We start from the raw sequence: 15,601 nt of genomic DNA on the forward strand, positions 1-15,601 counted from the left end.
TTAAAACAGTACAGGAGGTAGAAGTCATGTAAGCACAAACCCACAGTGTCAAGCTGCAGTGATCAATCAGCAAATACACACAATGGCCACTTGTGTGTATTTGGGGACACTTGGACAAATTGTGTAATCCATCATATTCCAAAAAGAGTAGAACCAAGGAACTTTGACCATCAAGTCACTGCTAAAAAAAAAAACAAATTTTACCCAAACGAGCAAGCCAATTCTAGGAAAATCTATCACATTTAATTCCTAGCAAAATATTGAAATGACTAGCAACACTACAATTCCAAACTCAGTTAATCCTTAGGCTTTTTCACAATAGGCAATGGGGCTTCCAAGCAATACAGGAAACCAAAAACACAAATCGACAAAATTCCCTTCCTCGGCCTGCTGCAAAATAACCACAAAGCCACCCCAATGTTACTGAACATAACAGCGTCCTGTGACACAGTTGGCCATGTTAATTAACTGGGGATGCTCAACAGATCAATGGGCATAAGGGGGACTAAATACTAGGCTGGTTTGTCCCCTCATTTTGAAGACAGGTCGACACATGCAATTTGGCACATTATTTTCCAAAACCACATGACTATCCCTGATTAGCACCACAAGAGTCATCACCCTGGTCCTTTAATGACAATATGCAACAATGAACATCCATTCTTCACATTTGTACGGTGGCATTTCAAGTATACCCAGATGACTTTCAGCTAGTGTTCAACACTAATGCCAAAACTGCAGACAAAAAAAATCATCTCGGAAACTGCCTTAACACAGGAAAAAACAATCAACAAAAATTTGCATCTGAACATGCATATTCAATTATCCAGCATCGCTAGGCACACTACCGCTTTGTGCTGTCAAAGCATAAAACATAGGCCTGTTTTCTACTCCAACTTCTCCTTTAACCAGCAAATCAATGATCTAACCGAGTACTCACCATCAAGCGCACGTGCAGAAACAAATTATCCCATTGCTAAGAAGGACCTATGAGGCAGAACTCAGACAGGCACTAACAACGAGCAACCCACCACTATTATAACAGACTACACAAGTCTGCCCAAAACAACGTTTTCAAACAGTTTTAACTTTTAGAAATCAGGGTAGCCATATTAATTCACAGCCGAAAGAAACAAAATTAAATTAAATCAGAATTGAATTCACTAAAATGGCAACCAACTGAACAAAATACAAATGACGAAACTTCACACGACAGACCAAATGTATTTGAATATAGGAGCCAAAAACCTATACAAACTCCTTTCCCACTACCAGACTAAGTATTTTGAGATCTATGGCCAAAATATTTCAAATTCAACAGATCAAAACAAGTCAAGGTTTGTCTCAAGAATACTAGCCTCACCACGTCCTTCAACTTGGAACAGGATTGCACAAGAACTACACAAATGATATTTCATAAGATTGAAAGCAAAACTCCTCAAACAGGTCTTCGTGTACATTGTTAAAGTGACTCCTAGAAAGATTTCCCAGTTATGAGACATACTAATCAATGTGAATTGCAGATTGCAATCCTGTTTTGCTTGTCCCCCCGTTCTTCTCTTGTTTCGTCCTGTGTACATGCCTAGAAAAATATTTGTTTTAATATGCAAAACATGTATAAAACAATTCAATTAATAAATAAGTACCCACATTTCAATATTTCTGCAACTCCTGACCTGTTTACAGATTACATCAGTGATGGGGCCACATGCCACTTAGGGGGAGAAAGTAATCTTATAAGGAGTTAGCTTTTGCAGGTAGGTCCTCTGAAACAGCTTCTGCATTTGTACTTGGAAGCCCTAAAATCCAAATAAGTGTGAATAATGCCACCTTGAGGTGGCCACCATAATCAGGAGAAGCCATGGTTTGTGTGGACTACCTGGGTCTATATAACCTCCTGCAAGAATTTATTCTATGACTTACCCCAGGTTGCTTAGAAAAAAAACAAGTAGTTGGCCTGGTGGTAATTAAAGTCAAGACTCCTCCAGTGTGCCACTTATCTACGGCCTCCCAGCCAGAAAGTGCATATTCTTTAGGTCTCCAACCAGTCTTAAATCAACTTAAACAGAGCTTTCATAATGGTCCTGTACACAACCACCCCACTTCATAGGAAGACTGTGGCAATCAAAAGGAAGCTTCTACACAATTATATTTAACAAGATGCGCAGGGTTCTCTTGCACCCTTGTGCATCTATTCCTAGAATGCCAGACAATCTAAGATAACAAAAGGCAGTGTACCCCACAGCCTCCAGCTGTCCCGTAAGCCCTACTCTTCAGCTCTGGCTTCCACAGACCAGTGTATTTAAAGAGAGGAAGATAAATGTCAGTCGGCAGAGATTAGGATGGTCACACCGGAAGGAAAGCAGACATGTTTTACCCTGAGCACTAGCCATGCCGTAGTACTGTCACTCTCCCCCTTCTACCATACTGTCTCACTCCTCCAGTGCTGCCTGCTCTCTCATTCTGCCACTCCTATGGCCATATTCTCCCATCTTCACTTCTCACATCTCCCATCTTCACTTCTCACATCCCTCATCTCCTTACCCCTATCCTCGTTACGCAAGTCCTACTCACTCTCACCCTTCTCAAAAGTATCACTCATACTACTAAACTCACAAAAGGGGACCACTCCATGTCACAAACACCTCAACTGCACTCTGCACAAACGTTGCCAGCAACTACTCCATAATCATCTCCACCGTCCTTTCTCCCCTTAGTTTCGCACTACGCCTCCACTACTTATGACCTCACCCATACAACCCACACATCTGTTCCTTTTGCTTTTATACTGTTCTCCCAGGTGTACTACCCCTCCACCCATTTACACTGGTCCAACTCTCACCTAACAGTAGGGCAAAACTACCATTTATAAAGTGCAACACATTCAATCATAAGTAAGGCATAGGTGCTGTTCCCACCGATTCTGCATCTGTACATGCCTCAGTGGGGACAGAATAAAGAAGGCAGGACAAGATGATTTGCTAAATTCGCCTACCTACATTTAAACTATACATAGACCACGCTGGCGTGCAGCCTATCTAAAAGTGGATTGAAGAAAGATTCTTATGGAAGTTGGAACATAGTCCGATCTCATTATTGTGGTTAATGAGTAGCTTCATTTGCAAGTGCCTCTAAATTTAAATGCAAACTACACGTACAAAATATATTTTAATAAATCTGTAGAAAACCCGAGTGAGATATGACAAAAACACTTAATGGCCGATAGTCTGGGGGTCACCGTTTATACAAAGTCCAGATACTAAAAAGATATGAAGACACAAAAATTATGTACGGTGGGCTAAATGACAGTGCTAGTCCACCCAAGACCAAAGCTGAACTGTAGCCTATGGACATGCATTTGGTGCCATCACTTCAGTATATATGTCTACCGGTCTCAGTGCCCACGTATTTCTTCCACCCACTTCTTCAGGACTGTCTGATTAAAAGTAGGGGTATACTCGAAATAACTATCGAGGCTTTTATGGGTATTCTTTTCTTACCACGTCTTGATTGTGTCACATCACTATTTTGGAACTGCAACCTAACTCTTGGTTCTGCTAATGTGGCTCGCTGTTTGGCCAGGAGTCAGGTCCATCAATGGTAACGGTAGGTTGTCAGCTTTTATGTCAGGTCTCATCTGTTGCGGAAGTCTACAGGAGCCCTGCTGCTAGTAATGGTCCTGCATGGTCGTTGTGCATACAGACACGCTCAGTAGCTCCAACTCTCACCTGACATTGCTGACCAATCTATGGCTTCTCCTCCCCCTGGTGAAATGCTTCAAAACCCGTTAGCCGAGTCCCCCTTTCCCATGCAGGTCGGTGTGTTTCCATGATGTGCTGCAGTTCTTGTGTTCCTGGTTCGTAATGCAGGATTGCGCCCCTTTCTCTGGTGAGCAGATCTGCGACCACTGGCATCTTGACTGGGGCGACGCTGACAGGCTGAGGTGGTCAGTGTAACAAATATGCCTCAGCCACACAATGAGGATCATCCTGTATCAGTACTGTAAGTTGACTGATGATTCGCAGCAGGAGAGGCAACGGGGGGGGGGGGGGGGGGGCGCGTAACGAAACGGGCCTTCCCACAGGAAAGAAAACGCATCTCCCTTGCTCCCCGGTTGGTGGAACCTGCTGGGAAACCATGGGCATTTGGATTTCACTGCCAAAAAAGATCGATCTGGGGCCTGTCCCACTTGATGAAGATGCAGTCCACCTGGTCCTGCCAAAGTTCCCACTCCTGGCAGGAGTGCATCTCCCTCCTCAGGACTCCCACCAGGTGAAAGGGTACGAGGAACATCTCTTGTCCGACGGCCCAGTGCAACATGTCCTGCGCCTCTATGGAGAGTGCTGGGGATCGAGTGCCCCCCTGCTTTCGGATGGTGTTGTCCATGAAGATCCACACCACCTTGCCCTTCAGAGACGGAAGGAATGACTTGAGGGCCCAGAACACTGCCCTCAGCTCCAGGATATTTATGTGAAGATCCTTCTCCTCCGCCTGCCACAGGCCTCTGGCGTGCAGACATCCGGTGTGGGCTCCCCAGCCATCCAGTGAAGCATCCGTGGTGACCGTCTCCTGGTATGGGGGGTGGGGAGGGCTCTCGAACCCTGTGCTCTGGGCGAAAGAGTGAACGGCCCACCACTGAATGGCCCAACAGAACTCATCGAGCAGGATCTTGTCCGCGAAGCTTCCGGACACCTGAATCAAGCAAGTGGCCAGGAAATCCTGACAAGGTTGCATCCGTAACCTGCACAGCCGGATAAGGTAGGTGCAAGACAACATCATGCCAAGAAGCGACTTGATGGTCCGCACCATGGCGGTGTTCAGTGATAACAGTGTTCTGCGATGGCGTCAAGCAGGAATTCGGATAATTGATGGAGAATCCGAGATCAGTCAGCAACTGGACGGTCGCCTCTGTGTGTCCGAAGGCCACTCTCGCGACCTGGCACGAATGAGCCAGTCGTCCAGGTACGGGTACACATGTTTATGTTCATGTTCATTGAAGTTATATAGCGCTTTACGCCAAAGCGCTTTACAGAGTAACAACAAGATACAACATTTAAAGAAGCTTATATACAAACGTGGAACAAACCAGAAGTACAGTATATGGAACAATTTACTCAAAGGAAGGGGGGAGGAGGGGGAAGGATAAGGGTATGAGAATCAGGTTCGATGATAATAGGGTGGAGAAAGGGGGGGTGGGGGGGAGTATCCCAGGTGGCCTCTTGCACCTCTAGGTAGCAGTGACCAGTGAGGTCAGAGGGAAGAGGGGGGAGGAGGGGGTGAGTGGGGGTGGTAGCGGTTTGGGAAGGGGAGAGGTGGGGGTGAGGAGAGAGTCAGGGAGGGGAGTGGAGAAGAAGGGATTTCAGAGAGGAGCGGAAGGATGAGTAGGTGGAGGAGGAGCAGATGGAGAGAGGGAGGGAGTTCCAGTGGATGGGGGGCTAAGAGTTGTAAGGAGCGGAAGCATGAGGCGGCGCAAGGGGCAGGGGGTACAGTGAGAAGGTAGAGATCAGCGGACCGGAGAGAACGGGAGGGATGGTAAAATGAGGAGGGAAGAGAGATAGGGGGGCGAGGTCATGGAGAGATTTTTGTAGACAAGACAGAGGAATTGAAATTTCAGTTGTGAGAGGAAGGGAAGCCAGCCGAGTTGAGAGAGCGAGGTAGAGATAGAGTCACGAGGACCGAGAAGACAGTACGGATGGGGGAGTGGTAGATGGATTTTAGGGGAGTCAGGTGAGAGGCGGGGAGACCAAAAAGAAGAGAGGAGCAGTAGAAATGGCAGGAGAAAATAAGGGAAGAAATTAGGAGTTTAGAAGCGTGGAAGGTGCGGATCTTGCGGATGTTGAACAGGTGGTGCCGAAAGGCGCGAGAGGTTAGGGAGATATGGTTTGAAAAGGAAAGAGGAGTCAAGGTGGAGGCCAAGGTTGCGGGCGGGGGGCGAGATGGGGAGATTGGAAGGGGGAAAGTAGATGAAGGGGGGGGGATAGGGAGGTAGTGTTAGGAGGGAAGAAAATTACTTCAGTCCTGTCAGTGTTGAGGGAAAGAAAGTGGGAAGACATCCAGTTTTTTATGGACGTGAGACAGGAAAAAAGTGTGGTGGTGGTCAGCAGTGAAGGAAGAGAAGGAGAGGAAGAGTTGGGTGTCATCAGCGTAGAAGTGGTGACAGATGCCGAAGGAAGAGATGACAGGGGCGAGAAGGGAGGTATAGAGAGAAAAGAAAGGGTACAAGTACAGAACCCTGAGGGACTCCGTAGCTCATGGGGAAGCTGTCTGAGGTACGGCCACCCCAGGAGACCGTGAAAGATCGGTTGGAGAGGTAGGAGGAGAGCCAGGAGAGGACAGTGCCTTTGAAGCCAAAGGAGGACAGAGTGCTGAGAAGTAAGGGGTGGTCAACAGTGTTGAAAGCTGCAGAGAGGTCAAGGAGGATTAGAAGTGAGGAGGGAGTGGGAGGAGGCAAATGTTGAGAGTATGCTAGGCGCTCGAGGAGCTTAGAGATGAAGGGGAGAAGGGAGATCGGTCGGAAGTTGGAGATGAGATGCGGGTTAGCCGAGGGCTTTTTCAGTATAGGGATGATGGTGGCGTGTTTGAAAGTTGGGGGAAAGTAGGCAGAGGAGAGACGGATGTTAAAGAAGGTGGTTAGGCAGGGGATGAGGAGGGGGTAGACTTTGGGGTGAGGGAGGTGGGGATAGGATCAGAGGGGGCAGCGGTGGGTTGAGTTTTGAACAAGAGGTGGGAGACGCAGGCTCCCATGTAAACATGTATCCCCGTCGACAAAGATGGGCCGCCACCGGTGCCAGGCACTTCATGAACAACCTGGGGTGGACTTCAGGCTGAAGGGGAGGGCCTTCAACTGGTAGTGCCGTCCTTGCCCCACTAAGCGCAGGAAATTTTGGTGCTTTTTGTGAATAGAGACGTGGAGGTAGGCGTCCTCCCGGTCCAACAACGTCAAGAAGTCCCCTTTCTCCAGTTGGCCGAGCACATGCTGCAACGTGCCCAACCTGAATATTTGGAATTTTAGGTATTTGTTGAGACGTCGCAGGTCCAGAATAGGCCTCCAGCCCCCGGTGTTCTTTTTGACTAAAAAGTATCTGGAGTCCTGGAAAACTGTCATTGGCAGGGGACAGTATGACCCAGAGGACAGTGATTGGTTTAGAGGAGAAACACAGTTTGTAAGTGAAAGTTAAACAGTTTTTTCTTTTACTGAGGATTTCCTGCCTGAAGACAGGGAATAGTCATGAGCATGTGAATCCATGCTAGACCCTGTGCTGGAGAAACTTAAACATATTTGCTGCTGTTTAAATGTAGTAACACTCAGTAAATCAACACCACCTTATATCAAGTAAACCGGAATTTTCCATTACTAAGATGGACTTGTGTAAAAACTGCCAATCAACAAGATTAAGGCCTTAAATGCTCTGAAGGCAAGGATCGAGAAGGGGTCCTCTGACCACTTGCCCAGCACAAGTCAATGATGGTCCTAATGTTATGGGCATTCAGACTGTTGGGCATTCAGACTGTTGAGCATGAATTTCATTTTGGGGTTTCTGCAGTTTAATTTTTTAGGTTTTCTGATTTAATTTTGATGGCCAGAAGTAATTCTTTTTAAATCCCCTTACCGTTTTCCCCCATTTTATTTTAAAATATTTCAAAAAAGGTAGCTGGCGCTCCTCTCTAGAAAGAACAAGGCATGATAACCTGTTCTGAGGTGAGAGTTTGCAGCACACACCTTTTGCTCACTGTGCCTTTCACAGATGGGAAATATCCATTTGCATATCAGTCTTTGTCCCGCCCACATGGGCAGTCCAGCACCGAAATGCTATGGCAATTCCTCTCTGAACAAGAGTACCAAAAGCAACCCCATACACGTGTTTTAGCCTTGTTGGGCCTCATCAGTGAGGTGAAGCTTTGCCTCTCTGAGCACAGTGAGCAGGGAGTCCACGTCTGGTTGCCCCCAGGTAACTCAGGGTGACCAACCCCAAGTTCCTTTCAAATATTAACAAAAAAAGGTAGCTGGCGCTCCTCTCTAGAAAGAACAAGGCATGATAACCTGTTCTGAGGTTATTTTAAAATATGGCGATTTGGGAGCCCATATTGCCCCCAGGGATTAGGTACTTTCCAAGTGCCCCATTTTGACTAAGGGGGGTTTCATCACCCTACATTCGTTTAGGGGTAAACTGGTGGCAGCTCCGGTTTAGTTTTGGCTTCACTAAGTGTGCAAGCCAATTTACCACAGCCCATTGTATCTTCATGGTAGCCACTGGGGTTCCAATACCTTCAGCCATTTTGTTTTAGTGGCTTCTCCCAGTTTGATCAACAATGTGCAGGCCTAAAACATCTGTTGTGCAGACATGGACTCTGCGCCCATCATGGCAGCCTCACTGTGGAATTAGTGTGGTAGTGCATAGTCCCAGATCATACCAATAAATAAGAAGCAGCATTGGGCAGGGCAGCTGAAGGAGGGTTGGGGGCGAGGGGGTTCAGTTTCAGGCATTTTCCTATAGCCGATACTGCACTCTTCCCCTTTGGTATCAGTCCCTGCCCATACCCTAGCATTTTAAATCTTTCCTTCTCTTTTAGCAGACTTTGGCTAGGTGAAAGCCCTTTCCCCCAGGTTGGTGGACAAGTATGGTCCTATATGAACTGGACTGTACCATGATCGCCAGAACTGTGGACTATCAGCCTTTCCGATCATTCGAAGTGACTGGACAAGGTCGCTATTGCACAATAAGCCAGTCAGTAAGACCAGACATTTTCATGGTGGCAGAGGTCCTACGCCCCTCGCCTGAGGGGGCGAGAATGGAAGGGTTATGGTGGCAGAGAAACTGAACCAGAAACAAGATTGCTATACAGCATTCTTTGCCAACAATAGTGAGAAAGGACTAGCCCCTTTATGAATGTTATCTTTGTTTAAGGCAGGAATAGTGTGCAAGAAGGCACAATCTTCTGTAGCTTCGAGAAACTTCAATGGTCAGGTAGCCATACACCTATAAGAACTACAGTCTGAAGGGCGAATCAGGTTTGCTATGAGCAAAGAACAAGTTACTCTCTTACCTGGTAACGTTCTTTCGATGGGATGGTCCGACGACGTATTCCATATCTATGACAGTAATCACCACAGCTGTGCTGCTTCGGAAAATCTTCTGCGTCTGCGTCCTGCGTCCATGACGTCGATACTCCGCCCTCGAGGACCTCCTCCGACAGCCAACGTCGCTGGATGTTATAAGTAGGATGCACGACGCCTGTAGCCTCAGTTGTAGTTTTTTCCCAGAACGTATGCCACCAGTCTTCTGCCAGTCTGACAAACAAAGCCTTGCGGAAACGTAAGCTGCAATCGCATAAGAAATTCTGTAGCGGGGAAGGAAAGGAGGGAGCGATATGGAATACGTCGTCGAACCATCCCATCGAAAGAACGTTACCAGGTAAGAGAGTAACTTGTTCTTCGAGGGGATTGGGTCCTCCGACGTATTCTATATCTAGGACAGACTCCCAAAGCAGTACCAATGCAAGGAGGTGGGAAAAGAATTTAGAAAACAGAAATTTAGCATGCTCAATCAAATTGCGGAGTAAAGGACCGCCTTGCCAAAGGCCAGATCCTGCCCTCGGATGGAATCGAGGGAATAGTGACGTACAAAAGTATGCACCGAAGCCCAGGTGGCAGCATCACAGATGTTTCGAATAGGAACACCCCTCTGCAGGGCAGTAGAGGCAGCCATACCCCTGGTAGAATGGGCCTGTAAGCCGACCGGTGGGTCCTTACCCGCCAAGCGGTAACACTCAGAGATAGCCAAAATAATCCAGCGAGACAAAGTCTGTTTCGTCACAGCCTGTCCCAAACGCTATCCAGCGTAACCAATAAAGAACTGATCGTCCAGGACATGCGTGAAATATAAAAGCTCAACGCTCTCCTAGGATCAAGCCTATGGAGCCTCTCCTCTTCCTTACCAGGATGTGGAGGAAGATAAAATACCGGAAGAACCACCTTCTGGCCTAAATGAAATTCCGATACCACCTTCGGAAGAAAAGAAGGACGAACCCCAAGGACAACCCTGTCCTTATGAAACACAGTGAAGGGTGGCTTAACTGAAAGTGCTTGTAACTCACTCACTCTGCGAGCGGAAGTGACCGCAACTAAAAATACAGTTTTCAGAGTTAACAGTCTCAAAGGGCATGAATGCAAAGGCTCAAATGGAGCACTCATCAGAAACTTGAGAACAGGGTTCAAATCCCAACCGGGCACATGGAAAGGTGACGGAGGGAACACATTAGTGAGCCCTTTCAGAAACTGAGAAATCAAAGGAATTTTAAAATAGGAACACTCTTCAGACGAGCGCTTAAATATGGACAGCGCCGCCAGATAACCTTTAATGGTACCCACTTGAAGGCCCCTGTGGTCCAAAGAAAGCAAAAAAGACGGAACCATGGGAATTTCACATGCAAAAGGATCCACATTCTTAACCCTGCACCAGTCGCAGAACTTTCTCCAACGGCAACGGTACAGGGACTTTGTTGCGGGCCTTCTGGCCGAAAGCAACACCTCCATCCCGTCTTCAGGGAGATCCCAATCATTATACCTCAACCTTTCAGAAACCAAGCGTGAAGGTTGAGGGACCTGACCTCTGGATGGAGAACCTGACCCCCCCCCCTCCCGTGAGAGCAGATCGTCTCGGTAGGGAAGATGACGTGGAGGGCAGATGGATGAGTCCAGAAGGTCCGGGTACCACGTCCTCCGGGCCCATGCCGGAGCAATGAGGATCATCCAGGAACCGAACCTCGGTAACCTCCGCAGTACTTGCGGGATGACGGGGACTGGAGGAAACGCGTACAGCAGTGGGAATGACCACTCCATCACGAACACGTCTCCTAAGGCTCCGTTTGGAGGAAATTCCAGCAAGCAGAATCTCCCGCACTTTTGGTGGACACTGGAGGCGAAGATATCCACTTGAGGGGTCCCCCAACGGGCAAAGATCTCCAGGAGAATCTCCTGAGCCAACTCCCACTTGAGAGATCACGCTCTGCCTGCTCAGAGCGTCCGCCATCTCGTTTTCGTCTCCTGCCAGATGATCTGCCGAGATCGAAACTTCCTGCTGTATTGCCCAGAACCAGAGCTGCATCGCTTCCCTGCACAGAGGAAGTGACCCTGACCCCCCCCCCCCTTTTTGTTGAGGTAGTGCATGGCCACCGTGTTGTCCGTCAGGATCAGGACATTCTTTCCTAGCACAGTCAGAAAAGCCTTCAGAGCTAGTTTGACGGCCCTCAGCTCCAACAGATTGATATGGACTCTGACGGAGACCAACGACCGCTCACTGTCAACTCGTTGGCATGAGCTCCCCATCCCGTGAGGGATGCGTCCGTCACAATCGTCACCTCCGGCCAGGGCAGTCAAAATGGAGCCCCCCCTCATCGGATGGCCTCCGTCGGCCCACCACAGAAGGTTCTGGGCGACCGAAGACGGCACCTGAACAGGGTCCGACATCCTGCCGGAGGACTGAGACCACTGGAGCTTGAGTCCCCATTGCAAAGATCTCATGTGCAACCTGGCCTCTGGAACCAGAAGAATGCAGGATGCCATGAGGCCGAGCAGTCTCAAGAACTCGAACGCTGGGAGAGTCTGGGCAAGTTGAATGTGATGAGCCCTCACCTGGGGAGGAAAATGCCGCCCCAGGGACGTGTTGAGCACTGCTCCGATGTACTGGAGCCTCTGAGTTGGTGTCAAGTGGGACTTCTTTAAGTTGAGGGAGAAGCCCAGCTTGTGGAGGGAGTGGCAGGTGACTGACAGATGATCCAGGACTTGCTCGGAAGAGCGCGCCCTGATCAACCAATCATCCAGGTAGGGGTAGACGTGAATCCCCCCTTTCCTGAGGTGTGCTGCACCACTACCATGAGCTTGGTGAAGACCCTCGGGGCGGAGGTCAATCCGAACAGCAGGACCCGAAACTGAAAGTGCGAGTCGCCAACCGCGAACCTCAGGTATTTCTTGTGCTTTGGATGGATCGGCACATGAAAATAAGCATCCTTGAGGTCGAGAGACACCAACAAGTCCTGAAGTTGAAGGGCCTGGAGGATTTCAGAAAGAGTCACCATCTTGAACTTGTCCTTCCTGAGGAGTTTGTTCAAACCGCGTAAGTCCACGATGGGTCTCAATCCCCAGTCTTTCTTGGGAATCAAAAAATAAAGGGAATACTATCCCTTGTTCCTCTTTGCTACAGGCACCAGTTCTATGGCAACTTTCTCCAGCAGGGATTGAATTTCCTGCGCAAGGAGCGGATCCAGACTCTTCAAAGAGATTTCCCGGTGGAATGTCTTTAGGCCTCTGCCGGAAAAGAAGACAGTAGCTGTGGGTTATGATCTCCAGAACCCACATATCTGAAGTAATGGCGTGCCACTCTGCAAGATGCTGCGCCAGCCTTCCCCCAACCGGCGAACCATGGGTCATTGCCTCATGACTGGGCTGAAGCGGCTGCAGCGTTTCCTGAGGGCAACGAGGCAACAGCCCGAGCGGCCTTGGCACCTCGAGTACCTTGTTTTCCACCGCTGGCACTCCTACGGTGGCCCCTTTGACTGGCACCTCCTCTCACTTTACCAAAGAATGAGTAATAACGAAAGGAACCTCCACTCCATTGCTTTGCTGTCCCCTAGGACGAAAAGACGGAGGTTGTCGAATGACTTTGCTGCAGCTTTTGAGGTCTGCAACCTCTCAAGGCTCTCGTCAGCCTTGCTGCCAAAAAGATGTTCCCCATCAAAGGCCATGTTGAGGAGCCGAACCTGCACATCAGGAGCAAAACCCGACTTCCGCAACCACGCAAACCTGCGTATCACGGTACTCGCCGCCATGGACCGGCTGACGCAATCTGCCATGTCCAAACCCGACTGAACGGCCTCACACATGGCATCCTTGCCATCCTGAACCATGGCAAGGAAACCATCCCGTTCATCCCCTTCGGGATGATGTTCAGCCGCCAAGGAAACAGTTCCACAGAGTGTGCGTGAAACGAGACAAGGCACAAATGGAGTTGGCCGCCTGAAGCGCCATACCCCCTGCAGAAAACACTTTCTTCGCCCAGCCGTCAAAACGCTTGTCGTCCCTATCAGGAGGGATGGTAGGGTACGACGCCTGCTTTGCCGGGGCCATAGCCGCCTGCACCACCAAACTCTCCGGAGTAGGGTGCTTGGACAAGTAGCAGGGGTCACTACTGGCTGGCCGGTATTTTCGTGGCAAAGAATTGCTCACTGCCGGGAGATTCTCCAGAGCAGTCCAAGCCGCTGCCGCCACCCTCCTCTGCAGAGCCATATGAAACGCCAGTACCGCGTCAGTTGGTGGACCAACGTCGAGGATATCCGTAAGGTCATCCTGAACAAACTCCCCTGGGGGAATCAGACCATCCTAAGTACTCAGTGACCTGTGACATAAGGCGCCAATACAAAGAATCAGCATGAGAGCCAGGCTCAGGCCTACAAAACTCCATCTCCGGAGAGGAGTCCAGCCCACTAGCATCATGCAGGGACTGCCTCAGGTCCTCAAACTGGCTATGGCCCGAGAGAATCTCGTCAGGCAACGTGTCAGGCACCATGCCATCATCAGAGCCCTCATCCACCTCTGAAATGAACTCCAGATGGCGGTAAGAAGGCACAGAACTGGAACCAAAGCCATGCTTGACCTTGGACAGAGCCTTTCTAGGTGGGTCCCCCGAGCCATGTGGTACCCGTGTCGACACAGCCCCGAAAGGCGTCGACGACAGACGCGGCGCCGACAACATCGACACAGGCCTCAAAGGCGGAGCCCCGAGCGTGTCCCTGCCCATCCTGGGCACCGACGGCGTCGACGAATTCCTCGGAGGCGGAGCCTCGAGAGAGTCCGTCGACGACCTCGGTGCCACAGGCGTCGACGTCTTCCTCAAAGACTTCACAGGTTCACGCGGTCTCGAGCACGTCGAGCACCGGGACCTGGACCAGGCATGCCGAGAACGATTCCCCTTGTCTGAGCGGGACCTTTCTCGCGAATCGTGACGACCACCCGAGCCCGAAGGCGTGCGAGTGGAGTCTCTCGGCTGATCACGACCGACCCCACTCGGAGGCACGGACGGACCAGTGCCCTGCGATTCGAGAATTGCCAACATTTTCTTCCCGAAGGAAGCCCATTCCTCCGGTGTCCCATGCTTGGTGGGGTAAGCGACCCGCCGACGGACGGAGTCCTCAGATGAGGACGGGGAAGGCGACCGATGATAGCGCTTCTGGGAGTGCCTCGAAGAGTCAGAGGTGTGGCGAGACCGACTCCGGGACCGAGACCCACTGGACTCCTCAACTTCCAGGGCTTGGACACCTTACCTACTGATAACTTCTTCTTGCGCTCCCTCAAGGCTTTCGACGTGAGCGACTGGCAGTCGACACAGTCATCCTTGTCATGGGCCTCCCCGAGGAACCAGAGGCAGGGTTTGGGCAAGTCTGTCACCGACATCTTGGACCCACAGTCCCTGCACTTCTTAAAGCCCGGATGCGGTGTGGAAGACGAGGTAGAAATCTTCACGAATCAATTAAACAGTTTCGAAGAACCGAGAAAGCAACAGAAACTCCAAAGAGTCGAGGCGCGCTGAGATTCCCGAAGCGAACATGTTCACGGAAAAAACAGAACTGAGGCTACGGGCGTCATGCGTCCTACTTATAACATCTAGTTACGTCGGCCGTCGGAGGAAGTCCTCGAGGGCGGCGAATCAACGTCATCGACGCAGGAGCCGAAGATTTTCCGAAGCAGCACAGCTGTGGTGATTACTGTCATAGATATGGAATACGTCGGAGGACCCCAATCCCCTCCAATAGGTTGACAGGTGGGAGGCAAGCAAATTATTCTCCGAAGTTTTAACATCACTGAAAAAGAAATGAGCGTTTGATTACTCAGACATTTGGTGCCATGATTCCGATCCGTTGCACAACACATTTACGTTGCCATACCTTCCGACGATCTCCTCTGGAATGCCCCACATGCACGAATGAAAGATCAGGAATTCAGGTTAAAAACTCCAAAGGGTAATCGGGAGGAGGAAGCCAACCAGTGGTTGTCTGCACTTCTCACTCGGGGGAGCTGATAGCTTTGTGAAGATGAAGCAACAGTTTTTGGGATATGCAAACAGGGGAATGCAGTATTGGGTTGGTTATTTTGTCAACATACTCCTTTTTGCCAGTTTTATTGTTGTGCTATTGACTGTTGTGTTTAATTTGTTCCCTAAAATATATCTGGCAAAATATTGGCAGTGGTAATTTAGGTAGGCTGGTCTGCTTAAGAGCAGGTGGGCTCTCTGGTGTATTGGAATCTGGTTTTAATGTCTTCTGGCTCTGGTTTTATATTTCAATCTATTCTGGACGAGGGCTCTTGAGAATGCTTGTTTCTATTCTGATATTTACCGTGGATAGAGAAAAAAAAGGATATTTGCTGGGTGGACGGAGCAGGGGAAACAAATTGCCCACAGCATAAATCGGGTCATGAGAGTGCCTCATAGATGTCTACAGGGCCACTCTGCAGAGTCTCTCTAAAACCCCATCCCATGTCAAGACCGCAAGAGTGAAGTCCAAGATTGTGTGGTCCAGGGCTCACTGGCACAAGGCCACTGAACGGGGC

At 49.5% G+C, this 15,601-nt stretch overlaps 1 protein-coding gene across 2 annotated transcripts in view; it reads right to left on the reverse strand.

Moving 5' to 3' along the window:
* DROSHA (drosha ribonuclease III) overlaps positions 1–15,601 on the reverse strand; it is a 1,388,683-nt gene that overhangs the window by 728,302 nt on the left and 644,780 nt on the right. The window lies entirely within an intron of this gene.

This window comes from Ambystoma mexicanum, chromosome 5p (genome assembly GCF_040938575.1).
Source record: "Ambystoma mexicanum isolate Mex_15411 chromosome 5p, UKY_AmexF1_1, whole genome shotgun sequence".
Classification (NCBI taxonomy): domain Eukaryota; kingdom Metazoa; phylum Chordata; class Amphibia; order Caudata; family Ambystomatidae; genus Ambystoma; species Ambystoma mexicanum.